Genomic DNA, 12220 nt, shown 5'->3' with positions numbered 1-12220 from the left:
CTTAAAGACAAGAAGAGCAGAATAGAGATCTCAAGATGACCTTAATGTTCATCTAGTCTGATCTCTTCACTTTAAAAGAGACATACACCTCAAAGACTAAAAGTAGGTTATGTGGAAGGACAACAACCTGGAGCAGAACCTTGACTCTTCTCCAGGGTGTTTTACCGTTCACCACACTCTCAAAATGCAGAAGCCTCTTGATGTAACTAGTCATTCACTCAACAACGATTTAGTCAGTGTTACTATGAGGCGGAAACTTCAAGGTATGAGATAAATATCAAAAGGAATAATTCCTGTGTAGAAGAGGAACCTCAAATTTAATCATCTTTGGGGTTATGCAGATAAAAATGGCCTAAGTGGATATGAGATAAAGAAAATGGAAGTGCCCATGGCAGACTGGGGTGTGCGTGCTCCTACCAATGGCATTCACTAGCTTTGGGATTTGATGTTTAATTTAAGCACAGTGCTGGCCCAATCAAATATCAGAAAATTGGATTTAGCATTTTGGTACCAGTTTTCAACCCTTAACCACAGATTACAATCTTGATTTTACTAGCAGCGCTGAGATATAGTGGCTAACTCTGGTTCCTTAACTTGATATAACATATATAATTTAAGGATATTTGCAAAGAATTAAGTATAAACTCAGTTATTCATGAACACTAATGGCTTCAATTAAGCAAATTTTAAATGGCAATTGAATTTGTTTATCTAGATGTCTTATCTGTGTACAAGTAGGTAATATTTCCCGTGATTTTTCCCGCAAAGATTTGAAAGATGAAATGGAAATTCTGATAGGAAAAAAAAAAGACATGGTATTTTCATAGCAGAGAAACTAGAAGACTCTATGGATTTTGCCACTGAGTTGATTCTGGCTGAGGTACAGCCCTGCACTAGCCATAATCCCTCACAACATATGTGTGTTACTATTTCTGTATAGGTGTCTAAAAATTCCCTATTAATTGTTGCATGTTTTTGCTCTTGAGTATCTGTTCCAGTATCATGTCCAATCCAATAGTCAATCAGGTAAGACTTTAAGTCTGAAACATCTGTGTCTGCACAACACAAAATGTGAACACCAAGGAGTCCAAAGACACTAAACACACAGAAATCTTTGGTTAAATTGTTCAGTTTTAGACTGAAGGTTGTTAATGCAAAAGTCTATCATCAATCCAAACGATGCATAATTCCTATGATTTCATTTTATGGAGGTGATTGATCCTTGAGGGCCACTTCGCTTCCTGTTCTGACCTTTCCTTCACTTTCCCAATATTTCTCCCCCTTTCCATCGTAGAAACGCAGTGAACTGTCAGGACAGAACATAAACCAGTGCATACTGGAAATGACAATCGCTGCACCAGACACCATGTCTGTCTCTGTGTTCTTCGTGCTGTTTCTCATTACAACGCATCCCCAGGTTGAAGAGGCAGTAATGAAGGAAATCCAGACTGTTGTTGGTAAGAATTTATCAAACAGATAATAGAGATTAGAAATCAATTCCTTCTGAATATCAGTTTCTATCTCCTAATGATCTTATGTCAAAACCTTCCTAGAACCCATCCAGAGAATAATGAAGCAAGTCATTGTGTCATATTTTCATTATGCCAGATAGATATCAGTGTTTTTCTGATATAAAAAAACACATGCTAGTTGGAAAGAAATCAAATAATGGAGAGATTTATAAAGTAGAATGTAATATCTCTTGATTCCTCCTACTCTCATCTACAGCATTGTTCCCATTCCCCAGGGGGAGTCACTATTGAGGGGCTGGGTTGGTAGAGCTCTCTGATCAAGTGAGACCTCTCCTGAATAGAGTAATTGTACAAAGGCAGAGTTGCCTCGGGACCCTGGGTTGATTTTCATTCTGCAGAAGTGATATCCCATTTGAGAATGCTTTAAAGTTTTGCCAATTCTGAGGATAAATTGAGCCTCTCTGACTGGTATGGAGCCAAGCAATCAGAGACTGTGGAGGTGTCCACCAATTCCCAGCTCACCTGGGACTGATCTGAGGACCCCCTTTTGTGTGGTGGAGAGACAGGATTTTTGCCACTCTGTCGCACCAGGTTGTCCTGAATGAGATGGGGAGGAGGGACAATCAGAGATATTTTCTGACAGATGACTGCACAGGATACCAGAAAAGAACGTTTCCTTGAACGTGATTAAACTCACCATCTCTCTTTGACTAAAGAATTAATGTCTTCTAGAAATGAGAATCGGAGAAGGCAATGGCACCCCACTCCAGTACTCTTGCCTGGAAAATCCCATGGACGGAGGAGCCTGGTAGGCTGCAGTCCATGGGGTCGCTAAGAGTCGGACACGACTGAGAGACTTCACTTTCACTTTCCACTTTCATGCCTTGGAGAAGGAAATGGCAACCCACTCCAGTGTTCTTGCCTGGAGAATCCCAGGGACAGGGGAGCCTGGTGGGCTGCCATCTCTGGGGTCACACAGAGTCAGACACAACTGAAGCGACTTAGCAGCAGCAGCAGTAGCAGAATCTAGAATAGTGGACCAAACTCAAGAACCACAGAGGTAGCTGATAAATGTTTGAAGCAGACTGGGTAGGTCTACATGATGCTTCAGAGAGGAGTTTCTCTACAGAGCTCCTCAGCCATTCAACCTCAGCCAACAGCTGCCATGTGGAGATGTGGGTCCAATGTTACCGGGCCTTGTTTTTCTACAAGTCCAGATGTCTCAATGACATCCCTCAGATGTTAAGATAATCGACTTCAAATCTGACTTTTCATAAGACTTGGTGGACAAAACATAGCATCAGATCAGATCAGTCGCTCAGTCGTGTCCGACTCTTTGCGATCCCATGAATCGCAGCACGCCAGGCCTCCCTGTCCATCACCAACTCCCAGAGTTCACTCAGACTCACGTCCATCGAGTCAGTGATGCCATCCAGACATCTCATCCTCTGTCATCCCCTTCTCCTCTTGCCTCCAATCCCTCCCAGCATCAGAGTCTTTTCCAATGAGTCAACTCTTCACATGAGGTGGCCAAAGTACTGGAGTTTCAGCTTTAGCATCATTGCTTCCAAAGAAATCCCAGGGCTGATCTCCTTCAGATTGGACTGGTTGGATCTCCTTGCAGTCCAAGGGACTCTCAAGAGTCTTCTCCAACACCACAGTTCAAAAGCATCAATTCTTTGGCGCTCAGCCTTCTTCACTGTCCAACTCTCACATCCATACATGACCACAGGAAAAACCATAGCCTTGACTAGACGGACCTTTGTTGGCAAATAATGTCTCTGCTTTTGAATATGCTATCTAGGTTGGTCATAACTTTCCTTCCAAGGAGCAAGCGTCTTTTAATTTCATGGCTGCAGTCACCATCTGCGGTGATTTTGGAGCCCAGAAAAATAAAATCTGACACTGTTTCCACTGTTTCCCCATCTATTTCCCATGAAGTGATGGGACTGGATGCCATGATCTTCGTTTTCTGAATGTTGAGCTTTAAGCCAACTTTTTCACTCTCCACTTTCACTTTCATCAAGAGGCTATTTAGTTCCTCTTCACTTTCTGCCATAAGGGTGGTGTCATCTGCATATCTGAGGCTATTGATATTTCTCCTGGCAATCTTGATTCCAGCTTGTGTTTCTTCCAGTCCAGCGTTTCTCATGATGTACTCTGCATATAAGTTAAATAAACAGGGTGACAATATACAGCCTTGACATACTCCTTTTCCTATTTGGAACCAGTCTGTTCCATGTCCAGTTCTAACTGTTGCTTCCTGACCTGCATACAGATTTCTCAAGAGGCAGGTCAGGTGGTCTGGTATTCCCATCTTAAATTTTTTCAAACTGACCTATAACAACACTGAAATTAGCATGACCTTCTTTGTCCTTTTTGTCTGCTTCCACAGGTGAAAGAAAAATAAAGAGTGATGATATTCAAAAGCTAACTGTGGTAGAAAATTTTATTAATGAGAGCATGTGATACCAGCCCGTCATGGACCTAGTCATGAGCAAAGCCTTAGAGGATGAAGTCATCGATGGCTACCCAGTGAAAAAGGGGACTAACATTATCCTGAATCTTGGGAGAATGCATAGACTCGAGTTTTTCCCAAAGCCTAATAAATTTACTTTTGAAAACTTTGCCAAGAATGTAAGAGTCCTTCCTTAAAACTGAGTGTGCCACCCCGAAAGCATCAACTGTTAAATCCCCTCTGTTTCTGTGTTTGTACATTTCATTCTATTTACTCATCCCCTCCAGCCTCACCAGGAGAGAACACATTTCCCCTGGCTAGAAGATGCCCATCAGTCCTGTCTTCAAGCCAAGGAGGCTGGCTCTCAAGCTCTTGGAAATGTCTTCATGGAGGGCACACGAGATCAAAGTATGAACAATTCAGGCCCTTAATTTGCCTAAAATGAGGTGAAGTTTGTTTAACCAACCCACTTTTCCACTTATCACATTGTCATCATGTAGATTCAGCTGTAGCATCATCTATGATAATTAGATGGAAATCAAATCAGAAGAAATGATTTGGTTTTTGCAGTCTGCCTTTGAGTCACCAAATGGCCCCACAAGTACTAGTCTCTATTCTAAACAGGACTTGGTAATTAGAAGAACTCCCACCTTGTTCTTAATTGAGGTATACTGGAGATTCTGCATCTGTTATGTCAAATTCTAGGCAATGATTCTTTTTTAACCTGAATTATCCATATAGTTCATTGCATTACCCCATTTTTCAATTTCCATATGGGAAGAGATATGATCTTAGTTAAACCAGTTCTCTAATTCACTGTACTTGTATATAAGCAACACTTACCATGTTGCCAATTGGTCAAAAATAACTTACTAAGTATCCTTCAAGTGCCAGACAATATGTAAGTCCAAATGGGGACAAGACAGAGAGGTGTGTCCCTTTAAATATTTGTATAACAAAAAATATTTAGATTCTTGGCATGAATAGGACAGGAACGCACACTTTGCCTAAATCTGTCCTTGGCATCAGGTTATAAGGCCTGGCACAACAACGGTCTTTGCCTCAGTGACTGGCAGAACAGCAGTAAAGATGTGGCCTTCCCACAGAGCTAGCTGAGTACTTTACATGAAAACGTAACTGGGGATTGTTGAGGCTGTGTCTGTATCACAAAGGGTGAATCAAACTGGAAGGAGAAGTCTTATCTGAGTCATAGTCATTCCTGTCTGTGAAGAAGCAGTATGGCCAAATCACTAAAACCGAGCATTCTGACTGACTGTGGTTTCAGGGTGAATCAAACGGAGATGCATGACTCTAGCCTTTACTACTCTGGCTAATTGTCTGATCTCTTTCCCAGGTTCCTTACAGGTACTTTCAGCCATTTGGCTTTGGGCCCCGGGCCTGTGCGGGAAAGTACATCGCCATGGTGATGATGAAGGTTGTCCTGGTCACCCTTCTGAGACGCTTCCACGTGCAGACTTTGCAAGGTCGGTGCGTTGAGAAGATGCAGAAGAAAAATGACTTATCCTTGCATCCAGACGAGACCAGAGACCGGCTAGAAATGATTTTCACCCCAAGAAATTCAGACAAGTGCCTCGAGCGCTAAAGAAGTTTGGTCAGTCCCTGCCCCAGAGCACTGCTCAACAGAACTCCACATGGGAACCACCCATCTTTGCCAGGTAGTCCTCCTCACATGAACAACCATGGCCTGTGCCATTTTATAGGCTTACCTCCTGTGGGTTGTCAGCTAGGCAGGAGACACGGTTCATCTGACCAAATCCAAACCAGACACCAGACTGCAAGAGAAAATAGAGGCCAAGAGTTTGTACAGGAAACTGCAGCCCTAAAGACCCAATTCCACAAAACATGCTTTGGAAAAGACAAGCCACCAGCAAAACTCACCCCAGCTCCTTACTGTCCTGCACTGAATTGGAAGCTTTTTAACATCTGGGGCAGAAGCACTCAATTTGATTACAAAGGCCAGGCCAACATCTGTGTACCTTGGATCAAACATATCTCCTACTATGAATAAAATGGTTTTCATTTGCTTTTTGGTGGGGTAGGGACTACAACATCCATACCCTTGGAGAAATGCTTACAAATTCAGCATTTGACTTTTCCTACAAACTACATTCAATTAACTCTTGTTTATCCACATGTGATTTATCTGCTGCAAAAATTTAAATTAAAGACTGTCCTTTTCTTTTTTTTTTAATTTTATTTTATTTAACTTTACAATATTGTATTGGTTTTGCCATATATCAAAATGAATCTGCCACAGGTATACATGTGTTCCCCATCCTGAACCCTCCTCCCTCCTCCCTCCCCATACCATCCCTCTGGGTCTGATTGCTCAATTTATGCCTCAGCCAGATCACATATGTCCTATAAGAAAAAAAATTCATGTGATGTGCTTCAAATTCAAATAAAATTTCTTTTGTCATGTCTACATTGTTGCTTAGCTCCAGGAATAGATTAACCAGTAACTTTAGGTAATGGCACTTAGTAACTCTTATCACAGCTTCTGTGATTTTCAGGGAGGGGAGGTCTCTAGTCTATATGTAAAGCTACAACCCAGTGAGTTCTCACTTCTAAGGAGTGCTCCTCATGTACCAATATCCTTTTCCCTTAACATTTCTACCCTCTTTCTTTCCATGACCCCAAAAGCAAACAGCAACATTTCAGCAAAGAATGTAGCCAGGTTAGAACTCCTGCAATCACATTTTACCCTAACTCAGATTTAACAGTTACCTTCGAGATTAAAAGTTATGTAGTTTATCTAATCATTACATGTAGCCAGGCACAAAATGCACACCTCAGAATTAGCTCTTAAGAGAAAATCAAATAGATGAGTGAATACTCCAAATACCAGTTTCCTTGTATTATACCACCAATCTGAATGTATGTACTAAAGGCCATTAAAGATTGAAAAATTAAATTCATTTAGAAAGTTGTAAATGTTGGCCATTGAGTCAACCTGAATATTCTTTCATTATGCTATTTGTCAGAGCTCTTTTCTTTCTTTTGGAGTCCTGGCCCATCCTCCATACTTTGTTTTTTGGCTGTGATCACATCATGTGGAATCCTACCATCCTCCATTCTTACTCTCAGATCAGTACTGAATCAACACTCAGGCTCATTCCCAACTGGCCCAGAATCCAGGTAAAAGGGAGAGGTATCACAACTAGTCAGGAATGGCAGTAGAAAAGAAGGAAATATTAACACTTTGTCGTATACCTGAATCTAACACATGTTGTGAATCAACTATACTTCAAAAAATAAAACGTAGGAAATACTTGAACTTGGAACTATCTGGATCATCTATATGGCCTAAACATATGTGGAGAAAGGCCTGTGTACCTGGATATGTCTGTAGTCAAGTCTAGACAAGCATCGAAATAACCCAGATCTCCAAAGGAAAGGCCAGGATTTTAACACTTAATGTTTCTACCATAATTCACTAGATGATTACAAATGCACAGTTTACTGTGATTAGAGCTCTACAGCAGAGAAAAACAGACTTTGGATCAGTATACTATACCCATCCAAATCCCTTGAAATCTACTGTATTTAATGTGCATATATGGAGCCAAGGCCATCATCTTACCGTCAAACTGAAATGCAGGAGGATATAATGTGTATAGATGATGCAGATATAAAAATATGCACAGGGAAATCAGGATGGGGGTGGGGACCAGAGGAGGACAGGAAGAGGAAGTGCTGGTTTCCATGCACTTCCTTAGCAAGTTCAATGCATTTGCTTAGAGAGTTCTAAGAAAACTCTCCCAGAATCAAATTATCTGGGTAATTATTCAACCTGAAGCTCTCTTTTTCCTGTATTGACAAGTACCATATGTTTGCACAAGCTTGACCTAAGGAATTTGGAAGGTCATTGACTTTTTAGTGGGCTGATGAACATGTATATGAAAATCCTGTTTTCAGTTTTGCTTTATTGCTAAATACTTAATTGTGACTCTGAATGTGCTTTGATTCTGCTTTCACCAACTCTCAAAGAAACTGAGATGTATAAATTATTAGTGAAATACATACATATAAGGGCTCTATCATTTTCAAACTATGAGGAAAATAGTGTCTCCTATCTTTGGAAGTTCCGGACATCTTCTTCGGCCTTCATTGACATATTACTCTTTCCTCTCCCAAGTGGAAAATCATCTCATTCAAAAAGGCCCCACATAATGGGAAATGCCAACTGGAAGCTGTCACTTTTTATTTCTAAGCAGCACCTCTCCCAGCTCACCGTGCTAATATTCCACAGAAGTTTGTGGCACTGGCCCACTGGAAAGAATACTAGCTGGGGCCTCCTCAATCTCCCGTATTACTGTGTCTCTTGGACTGAATCTCTCACCTGTACCTGCAGAAAGACTGGCTAAATTAAAGCTTGTCAAACTGACATGAAAGGAACTGGTGTCCTTTCGGCTGGGTTTATCAAAGTTTTAAGCTCTTAAATTATGAGACATAGAAGCTGAGCCTGCGGCCCAGGTGATTTTTAAAGTTCCTGCCAGCTACAAATCTATAAATAAAGAAGTGATGATGCCTTGAATCTGGGCTCAGCATTTTCTTAAATGTATGCTTTGGGGGCTTCCCTGGTGGCTCAGATAATAAAGAATCTGCCTGTAATGCTGGAGACTCAGGTTTAATTCCTGGGTCAGAAAGATCCCCTGGAGAACTGAATGGCTACCCACTCCAGTATTCTTGCCTGGGAAATTAAAAAACAAAAACAAAAACAAAAAAAATCCCATGGACAGAGGAATGTGGCAGGCTAGAGTGCATGGGATCGCAAAGAGTCTGACACAACTGAGCAACTAACACTTCTGACCAATCTATGCTTTGGTCAAATGTTTATTCTCTCACACCTCAGTTTTCTCATCAATAAATCCCTCAGAAGGGTGATGTGGCGATTACAGATTAAGGTCTGGAGAAAATATTTTTTAGATAGACGAACAGCAAATAAGAAGGCCTTGGTGGGGGGATGAAGCTTGGTGTGTTTGGGGGCTCACAGGTGGTAGAGCTGCAGTGTCATGATCAGAAGGGAGCGTGAAACAAGGTGAAATTGACGAGGTAGGTAGATGGAATGGAATTGCGTTCCTCCAAAATTCATGTGTTGAAGCTCTAAACATCAGTGTGACTATTTGCAGACAGGTTATTTACAGAATTAATTAAGGTTAAGTGAGGTCATAAGGCTGGGAAGAGTAGGACATAACAGGTTAAGCATCCTTTTAAGACAAGTCAGTAGAGAGTGCTTTAGTCACCTGAGGATGCAGCTGGAAGGCAGCTGTCTGCAAGCCAAGAAGAGATTCCTCACCAAGAACTGGCCGGACCTCTATCTGAGACTTCTAGTCTCCATAACCATTAGAAAATTCATTTCTGTATTTTTATTACTACACAGGCTATAGTATTTGCTTGTGGCAGATTAAGCTAAATCAGCAGACCATACTGGGCCACAAGGGCCACAGTAGGAAGCTGAGTTTTAACAGAGTTGTGCTGAGTCCAGGGCTTCATGGCTTTAAGTCAGCTGTGCAGGTTTCAGGAATTTTGTGAGCTGTTAACTGTCAAGTTCAAAGCTAAATGTTGTCTATAATAATAGGAATATTTGCAGCAAGGAAATTGGCAAATACTATAAATCAAGGCTCTTCTCTCTCTTCCCAAAACCCCCTTCCAAGAGAACCAGTTGGCAACTATTCAGAACACTAATGAGGTATGTGTAATTTAAGTTCAATCATTTGTCACTGGAGGGTTTAAGCAGGATGATGAGTTGACCTAATTTATATTTTGAAATAATCACACTGGCCACTGTCTGGAGAATGGCTCCTGGGGCATGAGAGTATAGGCCAGGGGATTCGAGAAGAAAGACTTGAATCCAGATCTTCTGACCCAAAAGGCTAGTGATCACTTTACTGTCACAACTGAGGACACCTTTAGTACTCCCTTCCTGAGCCTATAGAACCTTATGGAAAATATGCTTCTTTAATCTTTTGCTCAGGCGCCCAATTTCCTAAAACTTCAATCAGAAACCAGCTCTCCTCTTCACCCCAAATCACCATCAGGATCAGGCTTTATAGATGAGACCCTCAAATGAATCAGAGTCTCAAAGACCCTCAGAGAAGCAGGGCCTAGGGAGGACAGCAGCCATATGGCCCCCACCCCAGTGCCAAACAGGAGTAGAGAGTGACCAGGGAACGAGACGTGACCAACAAGTCTGTAGCTGAATTTCTAGGGGAGTCAGCCAACTCATTCAAGATGTGGTTGGATTAAAGAAACTAAACAGTGTCATGGCACCTTCATTTCCTGAGTACTGGCTTAGTGTGACAGTAGAGCCAGCTGGCCTGGGTTTGAATTCCCGCTCCACCACACGACCTTACAGCATGACCCTGGGGGCCTGGTACCTCAGTTTCCACACTGGTGACTCAGTTGTCACACCTGGTACCTCAGTTTCCACATTTCTAAAATAGGGGTGGTGATAAGTTTGACTATCTTAAATTTGGATCCACATCCCACACAGAGTTAGTAGCAGATAAGGGTTTGCTTCTGCTATATCTGTGTACCAGACACTTTAATCTTCACATCCACTGTAGGACATGGACTCAGGGAAGAAGTGATATCAATGAGGCCACATGCCCAGGAAATGCAGAGATAGATCTGAACCCCAGGCTTGTCTGGTTCCAAAACCTCAACAACTAAAGCTTCCTGACAAAGAGAGGGAAAACTCTCTCCAAGAAACCAGGAAATAGAGATGAACCAAGGAAAATTATTCAAATGCAAAGAAAAATGTAAGACTTTGGACTAAGCAAAGGCGATTACCGGATTTCCTTTTAATGGGATGGTGGGGTCTTCTCTGATTTTATGGGGGCTCTGTGCCTTTCAGTGCCTCTGAGTTATTTTACAACTCTGAAAATTAAAGGGATAGCAATACAAAGATATCCCATTAAATCTACTGCTGTGGGTAAGAATCCCTTAGAAGAAATGGAGTAGCGCTAATAGTCAACACAAGTGTTCGAAACGCAGTGCTTGGGTGCAATCTCTAAAATGAAGGAATGATCTTGGTTAATTTCCAAGGCAAACCATTCAATATCACAGTAATCCAAGTCTATGCCCCAACTACTAATGCCAAAGAAGCTGAAGCTGAACTGTTCTATGAAGACCTACAAGACTTTCTAGAACTAACACACACACACACACACACAAATAAAAGATTTCCTTTTCATCATAGGAGACTGGAATGCAAAAGTAGGAAGTCAAGAGATACCTGGAGTAACAGGCAAGTTTGGCCTTGGAGTACAAAATGAAGCATACCAAAGGCTAACAGAGTTTTGCCAAGAGAATGCACTGGTCACAGCAAACACCCTCTTCCAACAACACAAGAGACAACTCTACACTTGGATATCACCAGATGGTCAATACCGAAATCAGGTTGATTATATTCTTTACAGTTGGAGATGGAGAAGCTCTATACAGTCAGCAAACACAAGACTGGGAAGTGACTGTGGCTCAGATCATGAACTCCTTATTGCAAAATTCAGACTTAAATTGAAGAAAATTGGTAAAACCACTAGACCATTCAGGTATGATCCAAATCAGATCCCTTACAATTATACAGTGGAAGTGAGAAATAGCTTCAAGGGATTAGATCTGATAGACAGAATACCTGAGGAACTATGGTCAGAGGTTCATGACATTGTACAGGAAACAGGGAGCAAGACCATTCCCAAAAAAACGAAATGCAAAAAAGCAAAATGGCTGTTTGAGGAGGGCTTACAAATAGCTGTGAAAAGAAGAGAAGTGAAAAGCAAAGGAGAAAAGGAAAGATATACCCATTTGAATGCAGAGTTCCAAAGAGCAAGGAGAGATAAGAAAGCCTTCCTCAGTGATCAGTGCAAAGAAACAGAAGAAAACAATAGAATGGGAAGGGCTAGAGATAACTTCAAGAAAATTAAAGATACTAAGGGAACGTTTCATGCAAAGATGGGCTCAATAAAGGACAGAAATGGTATGGACCTAACAGAAGTAGAAGATATTAAGAACAGGTGGCAAGAATACACAGAAGAACTGTACAAAAAAGGTCTTACTGACCCAGATAACGACAATCACTCACCTAGAGCCAGACATCCTGGAATGCTAAATCAAGTGGACCTTAGGAAGCATAACTAAGAGCAAAACTAGTGATGGAATTTCAGCTGAGCTATTTCAAATCCTAAATGATGATGCTTTTAAAGTGCTGCACTCATTATGCCAGCAAATTTGGAAAACTCAGCAGTGGCCACAGGACTGGAAAAGG

At 41.5% G+C, this 12220-nt stretch overlaps 2 long non-coding RNA genes across 2 annotated transcripts in view; one reads left to right on the top strand and one right to left on the bottom strand.

Moving 5' to 3' along the window:
- The window catches only part of LOC147364434 (uncharacterized), a 154610-nt gene that overhangs the window by 62707 nt on the left and 79683 nt on the right, over positions 1–12220 (bottom strand). The window contains exon 3 of the long non-coding RNA XR_015134469.1: positions 5658–5723. This is a non-coding gene — a long non-coding RNA (uncharacterized LOC147364434). The remainder of the gene's footprint in view (positions 1–5657; positions 5724–12220) is intronic.
- Positions 1295–4100, top strand: LOC147364435 (uncharacterized). The gene is made up of 2 exons (XR_015134475.1): positions 1295–1457; positions 3868–4100. It is a non-coding gene; the product is annotated as an uncharacterized LOC147364435 (long non-coding RNA).

The sequence above is a fragment of the Bos grunniens genome, chromosome 10, assembly GCF_055505025.1.
Source record: "Bos grunniens cultivar Pamir isolate PY7600 chromosome 10, Bosgru_T2T1.0, whole genome shotgun sequence".
Taxonomy (NCBI): Eukaryota; Metazoa; Chordata; class Mammalia; order Artiodactyla; family Bovidae; genus Bos; species Bos grunniens.
This window is presented reverse-complemented; position numbering and strand designations above follow the sequence as displayed.